This window comes from Cervus elaphus, chromosome 13 (genome assembly GCF_910594005.1).
Source record: "Cervus elaphus chromosome 13, mCerEla1.1, whole genome shotgun sequence".
Lineage (NCBI taxonomy): Eukaryota > Metazoa > Chordata > Mammalia > Artiodactyla > Cervidae > Cervus > Cervus elaphus.
Window position 1 is genome coordinate 9,873,908 of NC_057827.1, and position 25,951 is coordinate 9,899,858.

Below are 25,951 nucleotides of genomic sequence, written 5' to 3' on the forward strand. Positions count from 1 at the left end.
AGGCTGGAGACCAAGAGTCATTTTCCTTAAAAGATCTGATTTAAAAGTCATTCTTTAAATGACTTAGATCTGACCTTCTGAGTTTCAAGGTCCTATTAAAAACAGAAAGTAGAAGGGTGGAGGAGGAAGGAGACACGGTAAGATCCAAATGGTTAGTGGTCCAGAATACATCACTCCTTGGGACTCAGAGACTTATTTGCAGCAGCTTTGGAAATGCCTGTTAGCTTTGATCCAAGTCATCAGAAGTCACCAGGAAATGGAACTTCCCTTTCAGAGGCAGTGGCGGATTCATTCTGGGGCTTTTGCCTGAGAAGGAGAAGGAGGTGGAGGCTCTTGTTTCCTCTGGACTTCTCATCAAAAGCCCAGCAGGCCTCAGTTGGTTTGTCCATCTGCTTTGTTACTGACCTGATTTGTAACTTCAGGCAAATGAGTCTCAGATTTTTCATGTACTAAATAAAGGATGAAGGTGAAGTGTCTCCTGCTTTCCCTCCTCCTTAGGTCTTTTTGGGCTCTAAAATTCTATAATCAGAATCACAGCTGAATTGTCTTCTATTTATTTTGATATTTTATTATTTCCCACTGTAGTCATTTCAGAAAATATATAACATTTTAAATAGCTGATGATCATGGAAATCAGTGAGTATTATCTAGAAGGTTGGTCTGTTTGTCTTCCTAAGGTTGCAATAAAACTGGTATTGCTTGTGGCGGTTGCCACTGCTAGCCACTAGGAATTGGTTGTACAGTTTTGAGAAAGTAACTTAATAGTATGTATCAGGGATTATAAAATATTACATGCTGTCTGAATAATAACCCCTTTGAGAATTTAAGATAACAAAAACAATTAACGTATGTCTGAAGGTATTCATTATAGTGGAAAAACTATCAATATATATATATATCTCAACAGGTCAAATTTATACTATGATATTCAGGGATTAAAAATTATGTAAATGCTAGAAATAGGGGAAGTATTCATGATACAATGTTTTTTGAAAAAGAAGACAACAAAGACAAATATATGTGATTACAATTATGTAAGTATATGTAAGGGAGTAGGCAAAAATAGAAGCAGCTAGTGTAAGGTAGTAAAATTTTGAGTGTAGAGTAGACAAAAATAGAAGTAATTATAGTAAGGTAGTAAAATTATGAGTGTACTTGTTTTTATTCATTCATTCTTACCCTTTATCGTTTCAGAAACTTTAAAACAAATTGCTAGTTTTGTTCCAGGTTCGGTTCACAATTCAATTTAAAGCCACGCATTAGGAGAGTTATTTACTTTTTAACATACCCAGCAACAAGGAGGGTAAAAACAAAAACAAAGAAAGTCAGGGCCATGTCACTGATAGTCTCTGAGCGAGCCTGTTTTTCCAATATTTGGTCCACTCAAAGCTGGCACAAGGGGTGGCAAGCATGCCAACTTCAGATCAGACTGAGCCTCAGTCTGATCCTCCATCCCAGCTTGGACCTCTCTCAGCTGGGTAGCCTGTTTGACTCAAGCTTCAGCTTCTGCATCTGTGCTATGGGAGAATAGCTCCTGCCTGTGCAGGGCAGTAGTAGAGTTGATGATCAAGTACCTGGTGAGTGCAAACAATAAATAACAGTTTCCCTTTTATTAGAAATTTTTTAAATTGTGCTTTTTTTTCCCATTTATTTTTATTAGTTGGAGGCTAATTACTTTACAATATTGTAGTGGTTTTTGCCATACATTGACACGAATCAGCCATGGATTTACATGTGTTCCCCATCCCGATCCCCCCTCCCACCTCCCTCTCCACCCAATTCCTCTGGGTCTTCCAACATTTATCACACACAGTTACAGTTTTGTTTTAAATTTGTTATTTTTTAAGTGGAGGAAAATTGCTTTACAATGTTGTGTTGGTTTCTAACAGATAATGACGTGAATCAGCTGTGATTACACATATATCCCCTTGCTCATGTGCCTCCCTCCCCTCCCCCACCCCCTAGGTTGTCACAGAGCCCCAGGCTGGACTCCCTGTGTTATGCAGCAGCTTCTCCCCAGCCAGATATTTAACACATGGTAGTAATATAAATGTCCATGCTGCTTTCTCCATTTGTCCCACTCTCTCCTTCCCCCACTGTGACCACAAGTCCATTCTCTACATCTGTGTCTCCACTCCTTCCCGACAAATAAGTTCATTAATACCATTTTCTAGATTCTGTATATATGTGTTAATATATGATATTTTTCTCTTTCTGACTTATTTCAATCTGTATAACAGCCTGTATAACAGGCTCTAGGTTCATCCACTTCACTAGAACTGACTCAGCCTCATTCTTTTTTGTGCCTGAGTACCATTTCCATTGTATATATGTACTGCATCTTCTTTACCCATTCATTTGTAGATGGATGTCTAGGTTGCTTCTATGTCCTGGCTATTGCAAATAGTTCCGCAGTGAACACTGGGGTATATGTGTCTTCTAGTATTGTGGCTTTCTTGGGATATATGCCCAGTAGTTGGATTGTGGGATCATATGGTAGGTTTATTTCTAGTTCTTTAAAGAATCTCCATACTGTTCTCCATTGTGGCTGTATCAGTCTACATTCCCACCAACAGTAGAGGAGAGTTCCTTTTGCTTCACATCCTCTCCAGCATTTATTGTCTGTAGATTTTTTGACAATGGCCACAGATTATTTTTCTTATGATGAGAACTTTTAAGATCGACTATCTTATGCACTTTCATATATGCAACACAGTATTTTAAACTATAGTCACCATATTGTGCATTACAGGACTTATTTATTTTATTATTGGAAGTTTGTAACTTTTGACTTCCTTCATCCATTTCACCCATACTACCTTCTGCCTCTGGATACCTCCAACCTGTTTTCTATATTTGTGAATACAGGCTTTTTGGTTGTTGTTGTTTTTAGATTCCACACATCAGTGAGATCATAAGTCTTTATCTTTCTCTGTCTGACTTACTTCATTTAACATAATGCCCTCAAGATCTATCCATGTTGTCTCAAATAGCAAGATTTCTTTCTTTTTGGCTGAATGATTTTCCTATGTATATACTATATATTTACACACAGCTTTTCTTTTAGAGCAATTGAAGATGTTTACTTTTCCTTTTATTATCATTTGAAAAAATAAATCTATTAATATGCACAGTGGAGGGTAGTAAACATTGTTTAGTTATAAAACATCATAATGATAACTACTCACAAAGACAGGTTCCTGCCCTGCCCCGTGCTTTTCCCCTCCCCACCACTGCCCACCCATTCAAGGAGACTCATTCTCTTCTTAATTTCAAAATAAGATATGTACACATGCCTTAACCACATTGGAAGTCATTGCAAATCATTCCAAAATATCAGTTCCTGGAGGTGATAGAAAGAAGCCTTTTCTGAGTAAGTCTACTTCAGGAAAGTGAGCAACTTCTCAGTTGAAAAATATGTCACTTTGTTGTTTACGTATTGGATTAAGATGTTGTTGTTCAGTCACTAAGTTGTGTCCAATTCTCTGCAACACCATTGACTGCAGCACACCAGGCTTCTCTGTCCTTCACTGTCTCCTGGAGTTTGCTCAAACTCATGTCCATTGAGTTGATGATGCCATCCAACCATCTCATTCTCTGTTTCCCCCTTCTTCTCCTGCCCTCAATCTTTCCCAGCATCAGGGTCTTTTCCAATGAGTTGGCTCTTTGCATTAGGTGGCCAAAGTATTGGTGTTTCAGCTTCAGTCCTTCCAATGAATATTCAGGACTGATTTCCTTTAGGATTGACTGGTTTGATCTTCTTGCAGTCCAAGGGACTCTCAAGAGTCTTCTCTAGCCCCACAATTTGAAAGCATCAATTCTTCAGTGCTCAGCCTTCTTTATAGTCCAATCTCACATCCATACATGACTGCTGGAAAAACCACAGCTTTTATACAGACCTTTGTTGACAAAGTAAAGTCTCTGCTTTTTAATATGCTATCTAGGTTTGTCATCGCTTTTCTTGCAAGGAGTAAGTCTCTTTTAATTTTGTGGCTGCAGTCACTATCTGCAGTGATTTTTGGAGCCCAGGAAAATAAGGTCTGTCACTGCTGGATTAAAGTATCCTAGGTAAATGAGAAGTTATTCTGGTTAAGGTCTTGAACTGAACCTAACCATGAACCAAAAAACCAGTGCAGTCTTATAATTCTTGACGTCTTTCTGAAATATTACCATCGCGGGTTTGGATGTGTCCAGGTTTCTGCTCCTTAGAGTGTTTTGAAGCACGAGGTCACAGTTAGCTGTCCTCTGGGCCCTCTCACCTCTCTCTCCTCTTGTTCATGATGTCAGAGGGCCTCCCTGAGCTGCTGGAATCAGACAGTTGTGACCTGAGTTCCTTCAAGGAGAAGTCTTGATCAGTAGATGGAACCCTCTGAAGTGACTCCATATGACCTTGGGAAAATAGTCCTAAATGATCTGGGGACAATGGTTAAATGAAGCTTGGGTCTTGTCCAAAATCTGAAAGCTGTTTAGCCCTTCAGTAGGTCAGGTTCCAGAGGAGCACATTGTACAGAGTGTGAACCACATGCTACACAGTTATCAGCTGAGGCCACAAAACTATGCTTTAAAAACACTGCCCTACCACTACTATTCAACATAGTTTTGGAAGTTTTAGCCATGGCAATCAGAGAAGAAAAAGAAATAAAAGGAATCCATATTGGAAAAGAAGAAGTAAAATTCTCACTATTTGCAGATGACATGATCCTCTACATAGAAAACCCTAAAGACTCCAGCATAAAATTACTAGAGCTAATCAATGATATAGTAAAGTTGCAAGATATAAAATTAACACACAGAAATCACTTGCACTCCTATATACTAACAATGAGAAAACAGAGAGAGAAATTAAGGAACCATTGCAATGAAAAGAATAAAATACTTAGGAATAAATCTACCTAAGGAAACAAAAGACCTATATATAGAAAACTATAAAACACTGATGAAAGAAATCAAAGAGGACACAAATAGATGGAGAAATATACCATGTTCATAGATTGGAAGGATCAATATAGTGAAAATGACTATACTACCCAAAGCAATCTATAGATTCAATGCAATCCCTATCAAGCTACCAATGGTATTTTTCAGAGAACTAGAACAAATAATTTCACAATTTGTATGGAAACACAAAAATCCTCTAATAGCCAAAGCAATCGTGAGAAAGAAAAATGGAACTGGAGAAATCAACCTACCTGACTTCAGACTATACTACAAAGCTACAGTCATCAAGATAGTATGGTACTGTCACAAAGACAGAAATATAGATCAATGGAACAAAATAGAAAGCTGAGAGATAAATCCACACATCTATGGACACCTTATCTTTGACAAAGGAGGCAAGAATATACAATGAAGAAAAGATAACCTCTTTAACGAGTGGTGCTGGGAAAACTGGTCAACACTTGTAAAAGAATGAAACTAGAACACTTTCTAACACCACACACAAAAATAAACTCAAAATGGATTAAAGATCTACATGTAAGACCCAGAAACTATAAAACTCCTAGAGGAAAACATAGGCAAAAGACTCTCTGACATAAATCACAGCAGGATCCTCTATGACCCACCTCCCAGAGTAATGTAAATAAAAGCAAAAATAAACAAATGGGACCTAATTAAACTTAAAAGCTTTTGCAAAACGAAGGAAACTATAAGCAAGGTGAAAAGTCAGCCTTCAGAATGAGAGAAAATAATAGTGAATGAAGCAACTGACCTAGAATTAACCTCAAAACTGTACAAGCAGCTCCTGCAGCTCCTCAATTCCAGAAAAATAAATGACCCAATCAAAAAAATGGGCCAAAGCTCTAAACAGACATTTCTTCAAAGAAGACATACAGATGGCTAACAAACACATGAAAAGATTCTCAACATCACTTATTATCAGAGAAATGCAAATCAAAACCACAAAGAGGTACCATCTCACAAAGGCCAGAATGGCTGCTATCCAAAAGTCTACAAGCAATAAATGCTGGAGAGGGTGTGGAGAAAAGGAAACCCTCTTACACTGTTAATGGGAATGTAAACTAGTACAGCCACTATGGAGAACAGTGTGGAGATTCCTTAACAAACTGAAAATAGAACTGCCATATGACCCAGCAATCCCACTGCTGGGCATGCACACCAGGGAAACCAGAATTGAAAGAGATATGTGTGCCCCAATGTTCATTACAGCACTGTTTACAATAGCCAGGACATGGAAGCAACCTAGATGTCCATCAGCAGACGAATGGATAAGAAAGCTGTGGTACATATACAAAATGGAATATTACTCAGCTATTAAAAAGAATGCATTCGAATCAGTCCTAATGAGGTGGATGAAACTGGAGCCTATTATACAGAGTGAAGTAAGTCAGAAAGAGAAACACCAATATAGTATACTAACACATATATATGGAATTTAGAAAGATGGTAATGATGACCCTATATGCGAGACAGCAGAAGAGACACAGATGTAAAGAACAGAGTTTTGGACTCTGTGGGAGAAAGGGAGGGTGGGATGATTTGAGAGAATAGCATTGAAACATGTATGTTATCATATGTGAAACGAATTGCCAATCCAGGTTCGATGCATTAGACAGGGTGCTCAGGGCTGGTGCACTGGGATGACCCAGAGGGATGGGATGGGGAGGCAGGTGGGAGGGGGGTTCAGGATGGGGAATCCATGTACACCCATGGCTGATCCATGTCAATGTATGGCAAAACCACTACAATACTGTAAAGTAATTAGCCTCTAATTAAAAGAAATAAATTAATTTAAAAACAACAACACTGCCCTTCCACAAGTAGCCAACACTCTCTGTTCTTTAAGAATTAGAACTGCCATATGACCCAGCAATCCCACTTCTGGGCATACACACCGAGGAAACCAGATCTGAAAGAGGCACGTGCACCCCAATGTTCATCACAGCACTGTTTATAATAGCCAGGATATGGAAGCAACCTAGATGCCCATCAGCAGACGAATGGATAAGGAAGCTGTGGTACATATACACCATGGAATATTACTCAGCCATTAAAAAGAATTCATTTGAATCAGCTCTAATGAGATGGATGAAACTGGAGCCCATTATACAGAGTGAAGTAAACCAGAAAGATAAAGACCATTACAGTATACTAATGCATATATATGGAATTTAGAAAGATGGTAATGATAACCCTATATGCAAAACAGAAAAAGAGACACGGATGTACAGAACAGACTTTTGGACTCTGTGGGAGAAGGCGAGGGTGGGATGTTTCAAGAGAACAGCATCGAAACATGTATATTATCTAGGGTGAAACAGATCACCAGCCCAGGTTGGATGCATGAGACAAGTGCTCAGACCTGGTGCACTGGGAAGACCCAGAGGGATCGGGTAGAGAGGGAGGTGGGAGGGAGATCGGGATGGGGAATACATGTAAATCCATGGCTGATTCATGTCAATGTATGGCAAAACCCACTACAATATTGTAAAGTAATTAGCCTCTAACTAATAAAAATAAATGAAAAAAAAGAATGTAACAGTCTAAAATCACTCAGATCTGGTGAAAAAAAATAATCACTGTAGGGAATATCATTTTTTATTTTAAAAGAATTTTACTATCCTAAGAGAAGTAGTGAGACCCACTTTGCAGGGGAGGCTTGTTAACTAGTGTTTCCAAGAATGTTCTAAAACTCCATCATGAAAGTGGAGTCCAGTCTCTCAAAGAGGCAGTGCCCAACTGAAAGTGTAAGTTTGGATTCAGTTCTTTGGGGATTAGTCTATCAATATTTTATTTGCTATGCTTTATGGTTTTCCAACACAGCTGTTCCTTGCAAGAGACACCCTTCAGCTTGAGGTCCACTCTGTTTCACAGCATTTTCCCATAGATGAAGCCACAGGCATTTTGCTTCCAGGTTCAAGAAGCATTTATCTAAACAATAAAATCTATAAATTACTAAATTTCCTCAGCCAGAAATCATAGCACTTGGATTATTTGAATTATTTTCTACTTTCCTTGAAAATATTGTCTCAGGGATATTGTGGGTCAATAATGTTTACAAGTTATGCTTATATCAAGGTTACTTTGAATTCAACTTAATTTTTTTTTACTTTTGACTTTATAACAAAACTTTGTGTTACTATTTCCTTATTTTCCTTATAACTTTATGTCATTTATTTCTTTCTTGTTATTTTTCCATAATCTATGTTAAAGAAACAAGATCATGTTCCAATTCAGTGAGTGGAGCTTATTTTTATTAACAGAACTCTTCATGCTAGAATAGTCAGAGTTAAACTAATACTCCAGCTGTTAAGTATAAAAAGTTTCACATTTCCTTTTGTTATATGGTAAAATACTTCCTTTCCGTAACGACAGCTAGAGCTCAGTGGTCAAACGAAGCAACTTCTCTGAGTTGTGAAACACCATTGCTCTCCTCAGAGAAGGTATTTAAACTTCTAACTCATGTCGCTGTTTCAGATCAGATGTGTGCGTAGTTTGGGGAATGTGTGCAAGTTTCCATCTGGGCTGTATTTCTACACACAGCATTTAAGTCTACCAAGTAAAGTGGTAAGTTTGCCAGAGCCCATCCTCCATATCTCAGGCAACATTGCCCCTGCAAGCACAATGAGGATGGTGGTGAGCGAAAGATGCTCACATCATAAATTAAGTTAGAAACAAAGAATTTAGACAAAACATGGAAAATATGTGCACATAATTTGAAAGACCTAGTCCAGAATTAACCAAACTTGAGAGGAGAAAGGCTTTGCGGCTCACAGAGGGTTTAAAGGCTTCCTTCTCTGATTGTTATCTGCTGCTGATTACCTGGATTTCAAGGTAAAAGCAATGTGTGCTCACGCCTCCGAAAGTAACATTAATCCCCTCCACAGAAAACCTAGCACCAAATCCAACGCGGGCTCCCTTACTGGAGAATTTCACTTTTTGCTTTATCTCTGCTGTCCATCTGGCCTGTCAGCCCTGTCACATACCTGCAGCCTACAGCCTGGAAATCAGGGACTTTGATGTTCTAAAGGACGCTTTATCTGGGGTAATTTTCACCAATTCTTATGTTATTGTGTAGGATGCTCAGAGATTCAGAGAATGAGGGATGGCTTTGTCTACTAAGATCAGAATAATTTGCAAGCTTTACTGAGGGACAAGTTCTAATAAAGGGACTTTTGAGCTGGAGCCTGTCAACACCACCAGGAACTGGCATGACATCAAGCTCTCTGATTATTGATAGCTTAAGCATCAGTGGGCAGAGAGAAAGGCTATGGGCATGTGGAATTCCTCCTCACCAGAGCAGAAAAGCTTTCAGCTTATTACTGGCCTAATACTAGATTTATTTGTCTAATTAAAAAGGAAATTCATACACATGGAGGAAAAGAAGTCAAACTGTACAATGAAAGGCAAGTCTACCTACATCCTAAATTCCCAGTGGAGTTCTCGTTTCCAGATGTAAGCATGATTTTGTAAGACAAAGCACAGTCCTCTTCTACCTTCTGCACCAAAGGGAGTGGCCATTCCCTCAATTCTGCCTCCCTGCTCTCTGCACTTCTCTATGGATTTTGCAGGTTATTGCTTTGCTTACACTAATAGCAGGATACCAGATCAGTGCTTGTATGTATACTTTTAATGCCCTCAACGGTCTTAGGAGGTGGGTGCAATTATTTAAGCCCATTCTGTGTATGTGGAAACAAAGTCATGATTTTCCCAAGGTCACCAGTCTGAAGGGGCTAACCCAGGATTCTGATCCCAGAACCTGTGTGTGACTACTGCCTGTGTTGTTGCCTAGGGACACCTTTTCCCTTAAAAACAGTTATTATTACATAATTGACAGATACAACAGAATATATAAAGAGTATGGGGTATTAAGTCCAGTAATAAAACCGAAACCCCTGAGCCCACAAATGCAGCTTAAAACCAGATCCTATCTAAATCTTGTATACTACCTAACTTTATAAAAACCATTTTACTCCACATGTAATAATCTCTAAACAATATCTCACTTAGTTTTACTTTTTCTTTACTTCATAAAAATGGAGTTGTATTTTCTTATTCATTTATACAACTGTGTAATATTCCATTGGTGGGATATACCATAATCTACTTAACCAGTCTCCTAGCTGATGACCTTTTTGGTTGTTTGGATCAAACATTGTAGCTGAGAACCTTCTTCTGTGTATGTCTTTCCACACCACTGTGAATGTAATGAAGGATAAAATCTTATATCAACTGAGTCAAAAGGCAGATAGTGCAAAATTTACCTTCCAAGAAGTTGCACCTGTCACAGCTGGCAAATGCCAGTCTGCTTCACCACAGCAGTATGAAAAATTAAACTCTTTTATAATTGCCAATTTGAAAGGTAATAGTTTTATACTTTTTAGATCAAAGTTTTTAATTACAATTAAGGTTGGGCAGTCATTTTTTTGGGCATTCTTTTTTACATGGAAATAGCTTTACTTTTTCTGTTTATTGTCTTTTCTTACTGAATCTCAACAGATCATGGAAGATGAGATGGAAATCAGCCCTTTTTCTATCTAATCTGTGACAAATATTTCCCTTTAGACTGTCATTTATTTTTGACTCTGCTTATGCTATTTTTTCCTCAACAGAATTGTGTGATCAAATTCATAACACTTATTATGTCAGGATATTATGTCTTGTGTAGAAAGGTCTTTCAAAAACACTCAAGGATATTTATTTGTTTGTTTGCTTATTATATATAATATTTGCTTTTTTAAAATTTTATACTATATTTTTTAGTTTTTTTTTAAACATTGTGGTAAGAACACTTAACACGAGGTCTACCTTCTTAACAGATTTTCAAGTGCACAATATCATATTGTTATCTACAGCCACAAGGTTGTAGAGCAAATCTCTAGAGCTTATTCATCTTGCATAACTGAAATTTTAAACATGTTCATTAACAACTCCCCATGTCCTCCTCCCCTCAGTCCCTGGCAACCACCATTCTACTCTGCATCTATGAGCTTGACTATTTTTGATTCTTCATATAAATGAAATCATACCCTGTTTGTCCTCTCGTGGCTGTTTTATTTCACTGAACATAATGTCCTCCAGGTTTATCCATGTTGTTGCATATTGAGGGATTTCTTTCTTTTTTCAGGCTAAATAGTATTCCATTATATGTATTACTGCATTTTCTTTATCCATTCATGTAAATGTTTTTAAATGTTCCTGAGTTTTATTCTAATATTTTGGTAGTTTTACCTTTTGTATGTGTTTACATTTTTCATCCATAAAGAAGACTTTGGTTAAATAAAATGAAATAAAAATCTCCATACCATGTTTTGCAGATTGCTACCCTGGTGCCCAAACTCCATTTCTGAATCATTGACTTTTTTTACCTACTGATTTGAAATGTAGTTTTGATCATATACCAAAGTCCCATGTGCATTTGACCTGTTACTATGTTCATTACACAGTTCCCTTGATCTATTTGTGCACAAAGACCAAACTACAGCTTCGTAATATTTTAACATGTAGTGTTAAATCCTTGCTCTTGAGTTTTAACAGTTTTTCTGGAATGATCAAATGGCTATTTTTTCCTCTGTGAAATTAGCACTAACGTGCATAACTTTTTAAAAAGGAGATCCTATTAGTATTTTGGGGGCTTCCAAGGTGGTTCAGTGGTAAAGAATCCACCTGCCAATGAAGGAGGCCCAGGAGATGCAGGTTTCATTTCATCCCTGGGTCCAAAAGATCCCTTGGAGAAGGAAATGCCAACCCATTCCAGTATCTTGCTGGAAAATTCCACAGACAGAGGAGCCTGGCAGGCTACAGTTCATGGGGTCACAAAGAGTAGGAAACAACTGAGCACACACACAGGTCATCTTTACAACACTGAGTTTTTCTGTCCAACAGTAAAGCAATTTCCCCCATTTTAAAGTCTTCCTTAAATCCTTTTTATCATTTAAAGATTTTTAATATAGGACCTGAACATTTCTTACATAATCCCAGACAGTCCTCCTCTCTGTTTCTTATAACTCTTTACTTATGCTATATTATCTAATGAGTTGTTGCTTGAACATATAAAAGCTACTAATTTTTGCATAATTTTGTCACCAGCTACCTTTAATATTTTTTCATAATGTTTATAATCAACATTTAAGGAATCAGTGAACTAAAATGGACCAGAATGGGTGAAATGAATTCAGATGACCATTATATCTACTACTGTGGGCAAGAATCCCTTAGAAGAAATGGAGTAGCCGCCATAGTCAACAAAAGAATCTGAAATGCAGTACTGGAGTGCAATCTCAAAAATGACAGAATGATCTCTGTTCATTTCCAAGGCAAACCATTTAGTGTCACAGTAATCCAAGTCTATGCCCCAACCAGTAATGCCGAAGAAGATGAAGTTGAATGGCTCTATCAAGATCTACAAGATCTTCTAGAACTAACACCAAAATAAAATGTCCTTTTCATCATAGGGACTGAAATGTAAAAGTAGGAAGTCAAGAAATCCCTGGAGTTAATATCAAGTTTGGCCTTAGAGTACAAAATGAAGTAGGGCAAAGGCTAACAGAGTTTTGCCAAGAGAACGCACTGGTCATAGCAAACAGCCTCTTCCAACAACACAAGAGATGACTCTACACATGGACGTGACCAGATGGTCAATACTGAAATCAGATTGATTATATTCTTTGCAGTCAAAGATAGAGAAGCTCTATACACTCAGCAAAAATAAGACTGAGAACTGACTGTGGCTCAGATCATGAATGCCTTATTGCAAAATTCAGACTTAAATTGAAGAAAGTAAGGAAAACCACTAGGCCATTCAGGTATGAACTAAACCAAGTCCCTTATGATTATGGAGGTGATGAATAGATTCAAAGGATTAGATCTGATAGAGTGACTGAAGAACTCTGGATGGAGGTTTGTAACATTGTACAGGAGGTGCTGATCAAAACCATCCCCAAGAAAACGAAATGCAAAAAGGCAAAGTAGTTGTCTGAAGAGACCTTAAAATAGCTGAGAAAAGAAGAGAAGTGAAAGGCAAAGGAGAAAAGGAAAAATATATCCATCTGAATGCAGATTTCCAAAGAAGAGCAAGGAGAGATAAGAATACCTTCTTAAGTAAACAATGAAAAGAAATAGAGGAAAACAATAGAATGGGAAAGACTAGAGATCTCTTCAAGATAATTAGAGATACCCAGGGAACATTTCTTACAAAGATGAGCACAAAAAAGGACAGAAACGGTATGAACCTAACAGAAGCAGAAGATATTAAGAAGAACACAGAAGAACTATACAAAAAAGATCTTCATGACCCAGATAACCATAATGATGTGATCACTCACTTAGAGCCAGACAGTTAAATTACAAAGTCAAATGGGCCTTAGGAAGCATCTCTATGAACAAAGCTAGTGGAGGTGATAGAATTCCAGTTGAGCTATTTCAAATCCTAAAAGATGATGCTGTGAAAGTGCTGCACTCAATATGCCAGCAAATTTGGAAAACCCAGCAGTGGCCACAAAAAACCCAGCAGTGGCCACAGAACTGGAAAAAGTCAGTTTTCATTCCAATCTTAAAGAAAGGCAATGCCAAAAAATGTTCAAACTACCTCACAACTGTACTCAACTCTCTTGCTAGCAAATTAATGCTGAAAATTCTCCAAGCGAGGCTTCAACGGCATGTGAACTGAGAACTCCCAGATGTTCAAGCTGGATTTAGAAAAGGCAGGGGAACCAGAGATCAAATTGCCAACATCTGATGGATCACAGAAAAAGCAAGAGAATTCATGGAAAACATATACTTCTGCTTCATTGACTAGGCTAAAGCCTTTGACTGTGTGGATCACAGTAAACTGTGGAAAATTCTTCAAGAGATGGGAATACCAGACTACCTTACCTGTCTCCTGAGAAACCTGTATGCCGATCAAGAAGCAACAGTTAGAACCGGACATGGAACAACAGACTGGTTCTGAATTGGGAAAGGAAGACATCAAGGGTGTATAGTGTCACCCTGTTTATTTAACTTATATGCAGAGTACATCATGCAAAATGCTGGGCTGAATGAAGCACAAGCTGGAATCAAGATTTCTAGGAGAAATATCAATAACCTCAGGTATTCAGATGGCACCACCCTTACTGTAGAAGGTAAAGATGAACTAAAGCGCCTCTGATGATGGTGAAAAAGGAGGTGAAAAAGCTGGTTTAAAACTCAACATTCAAAAAATGAAGATCATGCCATCCGGTCCCATCACTTCATGGCAAATAGATGGGAAACAATGGAAACAGTGACGGACTTTATTTTCTTGATCTACAAATCACTGCAGTTGGTGACTGCAGCCATGAAATTAAAAGACACTTGCTCCTTGGAAGAAAAGCTATGACAAACCTAGACAGCATATTAAAAAGCAGAGACATCACTTTTCTGACAGTAATCTGTCTAGAAAAAGCTACGATTTTTCTAAGAGTCATGTATGGATGGGAGAGTTGGATCCTAAAGAAGGACAAGTGCTGAAGAATTGATGCTTTTGAATTGTGGTGTTGGAGAAGACTCTTGAGAGTCCCTTGGACTGCAAGGAGATCCAACCAGTCCATCCTAAAGGAGATCAGTCCTGGGTCTTCATTGGAAGGACTGATGCTGAAGCTGTATCTAATGCAAGCAGCTGACTCATTAGAAAAGACCCTGACACTGGGAAAGATTGAAGGCAGGAGGAGAAAGGGATGGCAGAGGACAAGATGGTTAGATGGCATCACCAACTCAATGGACATGAGTTTGAGCAAGCTCTGGGAGATGGTGAAGGACAGAGAAGCCTGGCATGCTGCAGTGCATGGGGTCGCAAAGAGTCAGCCATGACTGAGTGACTGAACAACAATCCTTATAGTAGTTTTTCAGTTGATTCTCCATGTGTCTATGTGTATGTGTATGTGTGTGCTTGAGGCATACTCTTTTGTCATCTGCAAATGATGAAAAATCTACTTCTTTCCCAATTTTTATGCATTTTGCTTCTGTTATCTGATTACACTGACTAGTAATTCTAGTTTAATTTATTCATAGTTGTAGTAATTGTGAGCATCCTTATCTCTTTCATGACATCAATAGAAATACTTCTAATGCTTTATTATTAAGAAAAATATTGCTGTTGTGTATGTGTGTAAGTATGTAAAATCATGTCAAGTAAGTGCCTGCTTTTGTTTTATAAAGACATTAAATTACGACTTATGTTGGAATGAATAAATGCCTTTTCTTAAGCTATGAATAAATAAATTTAGTTTTTCTCCTTTGACCTGTGCTGTGCTGTATTAATAGATTATCTAAGCTGGTATAGTTCATATTCTTGGAATGAACTCCAGTTGGCTTTGATGCATATCTCTTCTAAAGCATGGCTGGATTATTGAAACCTTCTGGAACTTTTGTTAGTGAAGTTGATTTAGATCTTTCTTTTAGGAGGCCTTGTCAAATTTTGTTATCACTATACAGTTTTTTTGCCTCATAAAATTAATTTGCTAATTACAACACAGTATCTTGATCTGGATCCTGAAATAGAAAAAGGCCATTAGTGAAAAACTGGTCAAATCCAAATAAAGTTTGTAGTTCAGTTAATAGTTTAATACCAGTGTTAATTTCTTAGCTTTGAGAAATATATTCTGATTATATAAGACATTAACATTAGGGGAATCTAGGAGAAGAATGTATGGGAACTCTACACTATCTTTGCAACTCTTTTGTAAATCTGAAAATGAACCTAAAATCAAAATTAAAATTCTGAAATGTAATTTGGAAGCTTTCCTTCTTTATTTACAATCTTGTACACTTTAAAAATCACTGAAGGTATTTGTACTTTGGATATGTGGTAGAATTTGTCTACAATACCAGCTGGACTGGGGGTTTTCTGGAAAGTAACTTTTCAGTAACTTTAAAAATTTCTACTATGCAAATTGTTTTCTTTCTATCTCTATCTCTATCTCTTCTGATTTCTATTTTTAAGAAAATCATACAGATTTTCACATTTATTTTTGTAAAACTGAGCAAGGTGAACACTTATCATTTAAAAATTTTACTTTGTAGCTAAGAATTTTCTCATTTCCATATATTTTTTTGTGGTTTTCCCTTGATTTAGTTAATTGCTTATTTTACTAACTCAGAGGAGGGAAGAGCTCTTTTATTTTTTTATTCTTGTGTTTTACTATTTCTCTCCCTACAATATCCTCAAATGTATTATTGCTCTCTCCCTGATTTCTATTAATTTAAGTATTTAAGGCTAAGAAATTTCCTCAGAGTGTTGCTTTAGCTCTATCACACAGTTTCTGAAACATATATGCATTATTTTTATTTTCTAATATTCTGCAGTCCTGTTTTCTATTTCATTTTGGACCTGAGAAGACTTGTTTTTAAAACTAGCACTTACAAAACTGATTATATTTATTTGTGAAAAATATTTGTCTTTATAGATGAGTAACCAAAATGACAGAATGACCTCTGTTCGTTTCCAAGACAAACCATTCAATATCACGGTAATCCAAGCCTATGCCACAACCAGTAATGCTGAAGAAGTTGAAGTTGAACGGTTCTATGAAGACCTACAAGACCTTTTAGAACTAACAGGCAGAAAAGATGTCCTTTTCATTATAGGGGACTGGAATGCAAAAGTAGGAAGTCAGGAAACACCTGGAGTAACAGGCAAATTTGGCCTTGTAGTACGGTTTGAAGCAGGGCAAAGGCTAACGGAGTTTTGCCAAGAGAACACACTGGTCATAGCAAACACCCTCTTCCAACAACACAAGAGAAGGCTCTACACATGGACATCACCAGATGGCCAACACTGAAATGAGATTGATTATATTCTTTGCAGCCAAAGATGGAGAAGCTCTATACAGTCAGCATAAACAAGACCGGGAGCTGACTGGGGCTCAGATCATGAACTCCTTATTGCCAAATTCAGAGGTACATTGAAGAGAGTAGGGAAAACCACTAGACCATCCAGGTATGACCTAAATCAAATCCCTTATGATTATACAGTGGAAGTGAGAAATAGATTTAAGGGACTAGATTTGATAGACAGAGTGCCTGATTAACTATGGATGGAGGTCATGACATGATACAGGAGACAGGGATCAAGACCATCCCAACGGAAAAGAAATGCAAAAAGGCAAAATGGCTGCTTGAGGAGGACTTACAAATAGCTGTGAAAAGAGGAAAAGCGAAAAGCAAAGGAGAAAAGGAAAGATATTCCCATTTGAATGCAGAGTTCCAAAGAATAGCAAGGAGAGATAAGAAAGCCTTCCTCAACGAGCAATGCAAAGAAATAGAGGGAAACAACAGAATGGGAAAGACTGGCAATCTCTTCAAAAAAATTAGAGATACCAAGGGAACATTTCATGCAAAGATGGGCACAATAAAGGACAGAAATGGTATGGACCTAACAGAAGCAGAAGATATTAAGAAGAGGTGGCAAGAATACACAGAAGGACTGTACAAAAAAGATCTTCACGACCCAGATAATCACAATGGTATGACCACTCACCTAGAGCCAAACATCCTGGAATGTGAAGTCAGGTGGGCCTTAGAAAGCATCACTATGAACAAAGCTAGTGGAGGTGATGGAATTCCAGTTGAGCTATTTCAAATCCTAAAAGATGATGCTGTGAAAGTGCTGCACTCAATATGCCGGCAAATTTGGAAATCTCAGCAGTGGCCACAGGATGGAAAATGTCAGTTTTCATTCCAATCCCAAAGAAAGGCAATGCCAAAGAATGCTCAAACTACTGCACAATTGCACTCATCTCACACGCTAACAAAGTAATGCTCAAAATTATCCAAGCCAGGCTTCAGCAATACGTGAACCATGAACTTCCAGATGTTCAAGGTGGTTTTAGAAAAGGCAGAGGAACCAGAGATCAAATTGCCAACATCCACTGGATCATCAAAAAAAGCAAGAGAGTTCCAGAAAAACATCTATTTCTGCTTTATTGACTATGCCAAAGCCTTTGACTGTGTGGATCACAATAAACTGTGGAAAATTCTGAAAGAGATGGGAATACCAGACCACCTAATCTGCCTCTTGAGAAACCTATATGCAGGTCAGGAAGCAACAGTTATAACTGGACATGGAACAACAGACTGGTTCCAAATAGGAAAAGGAGTATGTCAAGGCTGTATATTGTCACCCTGCTTATTTAACTTATATGCAGAGTACATCATGAGAAACGCTGGGCTGGAGGAAGCACAAGCTGGAATCAAGATTGCCAGGAGAAATATCAATAACCTCAGATATGCAGATGATACCACCCTTATGGCAGAAAGTGAAGAGGAACTAAAAAGCCTCTTGATGAAAGTGAAAGAGGAGAGTGAAAAAGTTGGCTTAAAACTCAACATTCAGAAAACTAAGCTCATGGCATCTGGTCCCATCACTTCATGGGAAATAGATGGGGAAATAGTGGAAACAGTGGCAAACCTAATTTTTGGGGGCTCCAAAATCACTGCAGATGGTGATTGCAGCCATGAAATTAAAAGACACTTCCTCCTTGGAAGGAAAGTTATGACCAACCTAGATAGCATATTAAAAAGCAGAGACATTACCTTGCCAACAAAGGTCCATCTAGTCAAGGCTATGGTTTCTCCAGTGGTCATGTATGGATGTGAGAGTTGGACTGTGAAGAAAGCTGAGCACTGAAAAATTGATGCTTTTGAACTGTGGTGTTGGAGAAGACTCTTGAGAGTCCCTTGGACTGCAAGGAGATCCAACCAGTCCATCCTAAAGATCAGTCCTGGGTGTTCATTGGAAGGACTGATGCTAAAGCTGAAACTCCAGTACTTTGGCCACCTCATTCGAAGTGTTGACTCATTTGAAAAGACCCTGACACTGGGAGGGATTATGGACAGAAGGAGAAGGGGACGACAGAGGATGAGATGGCTGGATGGCATCACCGACTCGATGGACTTGAGTTTGAGTAAACTCCAGGAGTTGGTGATGGACAGGGAGGCCTGGCGTGCTGCAATACATGGGGACGCAAAGAGTTGGACATGACTGAGTGACTGAACTGAACTGAACTGAACTGAACCACTGCTAACTTTTTCTCTATGAATATTATTTGGTCTTGAATGTCCATGATCAAGTAAAAGCAGATAGAGCAAAATTCTTTATTTCTGCTATGCCTCCCCACACTTTGAGTATTCAAATTCTTTTTTACTAAATAATTTAACTTTTCTTTCACAGTTTACCATTGTTGAGCTTTCAGTTAAATGAAAGAAAATACACAACTTCTATCATGTCATTTTGAGAGGTTGTATAGGTTTAGAAGTTTAGGCTCAATGAGGAGTTATAAAAGAATTACAATGATAGAGATATATGTGACATAAAGGATATAAAAATGTTCCAAAGTATGTGAATTTCCTATATTAGGAAGCCAAGTGACTCTAGTCACCACCCCTAAGCTGTGAGACTCTTGGAGTCCCTGACAGACATAATTTTGGTACAATGTAGTCTGACATTATTTATATCATTAAGTGAGTGGCCATCACTTTCAGCTCTATTTCTCAGCTAAGAAAATTGAGAATCTAGGCAACAACCTAGAACATAATAACTTCACCTCTACCAGATGGGCAATGCTCCCCCCTCCACTCCTCGGCCTTCAGAGTGGTCACACTCCATCCCTTATCTTTTCCACATGCCCCTGCAGTGATCTAGAACTTCTCTAACAGTTTCACAGCCTGAGGCACCTCCCTTCTCTGCTGCACGTCTCCAAGAGAAGGCATGCTTCAAATCATTCAGAATCATTGTATGTAAAACCCAACATTGGTTTATTAATATTCACACACAACCTATAAAACTGTGACTTTAGTCCTGAGTGCTTCCTTAAGTAATGGATTTTGACTTGCTCCCCTAAGTCTTCCCACAATGACTCAACCTGATGAAAAATAATATAATTCTCAAAGGATTCATTTGGTTCCATTGCCCACACCATTTGCCATTTTCCACCCTGTCCCATCGTGGTGGGTCTTTTCTAGTTGTTTCATTTGGCTGATTGCTGTCCACATCTTCTGTGCCAGCCCTTGAGTGTGCATTCTTGTTCAAGACACATCACCAAACCCGAATATGGAGTGAGCTTCCCCTTCCCCCTGGGTATTTATTTATTTAGGTATAAAGAAAAATGACAAATGTGTTTTGTATTACATGCTATCAGCAACAGTGGGCTGCAGTTCCAGTGGGGCTGAGGGCTGTTTTCCATTAAAGATCTAAGTTGCCCCTGTGAGCCAGGCCTCCTTTCTGCCGCGAGCTCGTGGGAGTGGCCCAAGTCCCCTGGGCTGATCAGCTCTAAGTAGGGGATAGAGTACATTACCTGTTTTTTCTCCCTCATACTTTGCCTTTTATGTCTTTTTGTTTCTCTTTCCACAGCTTCTTTTATTTAGAGAAAACACAGCTGTATATGGATTTCAGGGCAGCTTACTCATGTCCCTTATAAATTCCACCAGTACTTGACTCCAGTGCGACATAGTAACTATAATTATTATTTTATAGTAATTACTATTGTTTTATAATTAAGCACCAGAAGGAAACAAGGCATTCTAATGCTTAATAACTTATAATTAACATCAGTTGTATGTAGGGGGTGTGTATGTGTGTGTGTGTATGAGAGAGAAAGAAAATGAGAGCATATTGGCATTGTCACTGATTAGGTCAGCCATCAGCTCAGGAAAGAGTATAGCATTTCGCATTTTGAACAACCTCAAAACACCATCCATCAAGTGATGCTGGAGAAGACGCTCGAGAGTCTTTTGGACAGCAAGGAGATCAAACCAGTCAATCCTAGAGGAAATCAACCCTGAATGTTCATTGGAAGGATTGATGATAAAGTTTAAACTCTAATACTTTGGCCACCTGATGTGAAGAGCTGACTCAGAAAAGACCCTGATGCCGAGAAAGATTGAGGGCAAAAGGAGAAGGGGGTGACAGAGGATGAGACGGTTGGATGGCATCATTGACTTAATGGACATGAGTTTGAGCAGACGCCAGTAGACAGTACAAAACAGGGAAGCCAGGCGTGCTGCAGTTCATGGGGTCACAAAGAGTCAGACATGGCTTATTGACTGAAAAACAACAAGGTATCATCCATCAGATAATAAACACAACAATAATGATACTAGCTAAATTTTGTTGAATATTCACTCTATGTCAAGGCATTCTTTGCCAAAGGCTTTACACATGTTATATCAATTAGTCATCACAACAGCTCTATAATAATTGAATTTTATTCCCCTTTTACACATGAGGAAACAGTGGGCTCTCAGCAACCAATTCACTTAAATTGGAAATAACATAAAAGCGTGGATAGCCAGCGATAGTGGGAATGTCATAAGGAAGACATAGTTGTGATTACTATGGCATTACTATTGCTTTTTAAAAGTCTCTTCCCCACCAAAGTGGCAGTGTATCCCTTCTCAGAGTCAGGCTGAGAGTTTGAGGGTCCAGAAAGGAATGAAACAATGTCTGGAGCAGAAAATAAAGTCGTCTTATTATCCACCCTCTCCTCTCTCTCCTGATGGACCCTCTTCCAACTTGATCTTTCAGCTAATCAAATTGATATAATTTGAGGATTTTAGGTTATTTTTTCTGTTATAAGTGCTGATTTTTCCAACCAGTTTTCTTTACTTTGTCTCACTGAAACATACATTATTTTGTTTCCCATATTTCTGGAGCAGAATCTAAGCTTTGGAGTGTGGTGTTAATTTTAAAAGTGAAATTTCATCTCCGAGACAATTTATGTGTTCAGCTGTTTAGTTTGCTTGAAGGTCAGTCTTTATTTACTGAATAAATAGATCAAAGCTAAAAGATGCTTCTTAGAAAGTTTCAACCCAGAAGTCTCCACCAGTTCTCTTAGATGTGGGCCCTTGACACATGGTAAATATGATAAACTTCTACCTCACATTACTCTAACAATTAATGCCAGGGAGGTAAAAAAATCCCTTAAACTCATCTGACCAAATTTTTGTTAGGTGCTAAACCTGCCTAATCAGCCTCACTCTAAGTCTGGTAGTATTTAGGAGCAAGTTTGGGGACTCAAGTGTGTGAAATCCTTGCCATAACTACTTTCATCTCAAAGGGTCATTATGGAAAATGATCTTTTATAACAGAAACATGTCAGAGCATGCCAAGGAGATGGGATTTTCTCCCCCTTAATACACAGTCAAGAAACATGGGCACTGTTTCCTTAGTAATAACAACAAGAAAGACATTTGTAGACTTTCACATGAGCAGTTACATGTTCAGATTAATATTTCCTGTGGCTGAAAAATCTCAGGAGACAGTGATCTGGAGCAACAAGGAGGTGCAAACAATTACTTTAATGAGAGGCAAGGCTTGCTGCTCACACGAGGGGATGAAAGCTTCCTCCAGCCTCTCTCACATGAGCCCTGGCGGCAGCTGTGACAATCATGCTGCTGCTCTGGGGCGAGGTGCATCTGAAATCCTGCAGTGTAATTGCCTGAGCTGCCCTATAATTTAGGGTGCTGAGTGTGATATAAGAGGGCCATTAAATCAGGACATTAACCATGTCAGAAAATAAATGAGCTCCTTTGTTGGATGAGTTCTATGTTCTTAAAGTCACCGGAGGTAAATACTTCACACGCATATGGCTCCCACGAGGGGTCTGCACAGGCAGAGTCTGGGGGTCTACACAAAAAGAGTAGGTTTCAAACATCCACACACACTCCACTCCACAGCTTATGAAGACAGTTTTCAACCTCAGCTGAAGTCAATGCATTTTAACAGAAAGTCCATTTGACCACTAACTGGAGTGGACAACGGACTGACCTCATTTCTATAAAAAGGCAGGGCCATTCTACTCCAAGAGGGTCTCCAGAGGGGCCACCTTGGAGCCAGCGATCACCACTCTTTGGTGATTTTGAGTTTAGTGCTGCAAATTTTACCTTGTGATTTCAGAATTTAGTTCTAGATGACAGATATTAATCTTTAGACTTGTTGTGCAGTTTTCTTTTCAGTGTGTGATTTAAACCAAAATTTATTTGTTTTTCTATGAACAACATTCTAGGCAGGGGGCCAGGTCCTTTTGCATATATCTTGCTATTTTAGGTAAGTAAAATGACCTTTGATTCACAGAGGAAAACTGACATAAACAGGGGGTGCAAAATTCATGCTAATATTGGCCAACATACCAATTGGATATACACAAGCGAAAACCAAAACAAATCAAAAAACTAAAAGCAATTTTTTTAAACTAAAAGTAATTCTTTAACTAAGCTTCTTACATTATAAAAACGTTAATTCAAAATGGACCACTTAAAGCTATAAAACTCATAGTGGAAAATAGGAAAACATCTTCATGACCTTGGGTCAGGCAGAAAATTCTCATATATGATATCAACATATATCATATATGGATCAATAAATATGATCAATGATATCGATCAATAAAAGAAAAAACTTCTTAAATCGGATTTCACCAAAAATTAAACTCTTTTGCTTGTAAAAGCCTCTATGAAAAGACAAACCACAGAGTAGGAAAAAATATTTGTAATTCATTTGTTAGATAAAGGACTTAGATCTATAATGTATGAAAAAAAAATTCTCCAAACCAACTGCAGAAAAATAAGCAATCTGATTTTTAAAATTGGCAAAATATCTGAGTGGACACTTCACCAAAGAAGATGTAAGGATAACAAATAGGCACTTAAAAGATGTTCAACACCAATAGAAAAATGCAATTTCGAACCATCATAAGATACTACTCCACACCTATAAGAATGGCTAAAATTTTTAAAAAGTGACAATACCAATTGCTGGTGAGGACGAAGAGCAATAACCACTCTCCTACATTGCTGATGAGAATGCAAAATGGTATGGCTGTGACTATGCTGGAAAACAATGTGTCGGTATTTATAAATGCAATCACATACTTAACATATGATCCAATAATTTCTGTCCTAGGTACTTATTCTAGAGAAATGGAAATACATTCAAAAAAGTGTTCAGAAACCTGTTCAGTTACACATATAGACACAATATTCATAATTGCAGTTAAACAACTGCAGTGTCTTTGGATGGATGAGTCAATAAGCAAACTATGGAAATGTATACCACGAAATACCATTCAGCCTTAATGAGTGAGCTATCAACACACACATATGATGTGGCTGAGTTTCAGCAGCATCATGCTAAAAGAAATAGTCTCAAAAGGTTACTTACTGTCTGAGTCCTTTATATGACATCCTAGAAAAGTCAAGCCTATTGAGATGGAAAACAAATCAATGGTTTCCACAAATTGCGCTGGGGAAGAGTTTGACTCTAAAGGCGCAGCATGAAGGAGTTGTTCAGGATGAGGGAGCTCTTTGGATCCTAACTGTTGTTGTTGTTCAGTTGTTAAGTCATGTCCAACTCTTTGCGACCCCATGGACTACAGCACACCTGCCCTTCACTGTCTCCTGGAGTTTGCTCAAACTCATGTCCATTGAGTTGATGATGCCCTCCAACCATCTCATACTCTGTTGCCCACTTCTCCTCCTGGCGTCAATCTTTCACATCATCAGGGTCTTTTTCAATGAGTCAATTCTTTGCATCAGTTGGTCAAAGTATTGGAGCATCAACATCCTTCCAATGAATTCATCCTTCCAATGACTATTCAGGGTTGATTTCCTTTAGGATTGACTGGGTTAATCTCCTTGCAGTCCAAGAGATCCTCAAGAGTCTTGTTCAGCATCACAATTCAAAAACAATTGTGGTCAAACTCTCATATCTGTATATGACTACCTGTGTACATTCGTACATGACTGATTGTGGTGGTAGAGATACAAATAAATACGTGGGAAAATTCACAGAACTGTACCCCAAATAAAAGTCAACTTTTTACATAAAATTATGTAAATCTGAATATTAATAATAAACAATTGGCTAGTAATCACTGAGCACTATGTGCCAAACCGTATTCTAAGTATTGTTGGTCCGAAGTCATTTAACTCCCCCACTCCAAACTTGGTCTCTCTGATTCCAGGTTTCCACCACATCTGAGCTACCTGGCTTTTCGGATAAACTGGAAGAAATGGTTAAGAATGTAGATTAAACTTTAAAGTGTGTTCTGTTTGAAGCCATTGTTTCCCCATCCATTTGCCAGGAAGTGATGGGACTGGATGCCATGATTTTGTTTTTTGAATGTTGAGTTTTGAGTCAGCTTTTTCACTCTCCTCTTTCAAGGCTCTTAAGTTCCTCTTCACTTTCTGCCATAAGGGTAGTGTTATCTGCATATCTGAGGTTATTGATATTTCTCCTTGCAATCTTGATTCCAGCTTGTGCTTCATCCAGCCCAGCGTTTTGCATTTCATTTTTCTAACTCAATGAAACTATGAACCATGCTGTGTAGGGCCACCCAAGACTGATGGGTCATGGTGGAGATTTCTGACAAAATGTGATCCACTGGAGAAGGGAATGGAAGACCACTTCAGTATTCTCTTGAGAACCCCATGAACTGCTCGGGTCTGTAAATAGCACTGAAGTGGACTCAGGTGTGTGCCAGGAGGCTGAGAAGACCACGGTTGTCCCCAGTAGTCAACCTTCTAGATGCATAAATGGGATTAGAATCTGATTCTTGATACCTGTATAGTATGGAAAAGGACCATCCTGGTTCACTGGACGGTGCTCCTGGTCAAGACTGCCCAGGGTGCCCTGCCACTCGTCCCCAGACAACTTATGGCTTAGCAAGATGAGCATTGCCCTGACACAGATAAAAATTAAAAGCATTCTGCACAAAATCTATAATTCTTCCTGGACACAATACAGGATGGGAGCTTTATCTGGTCAGACTTGTCAGCTTCAGAACCTTAATGTGATTCAAGGAAGGCTGGGTTGATTGGTGGCTCTGCTCTGACTCTATGGAGCACAACAAGATGAGGCTTGCTGGGGGCTGTCTGGACCACCCAATCCTGAGGGTGGGTAGATATATGTACACTCGTTCATCTACACTTCCCCTCTGCGTGTTGCCCTGTGTGTCCACTGACCTTGCTGGTTGTAACC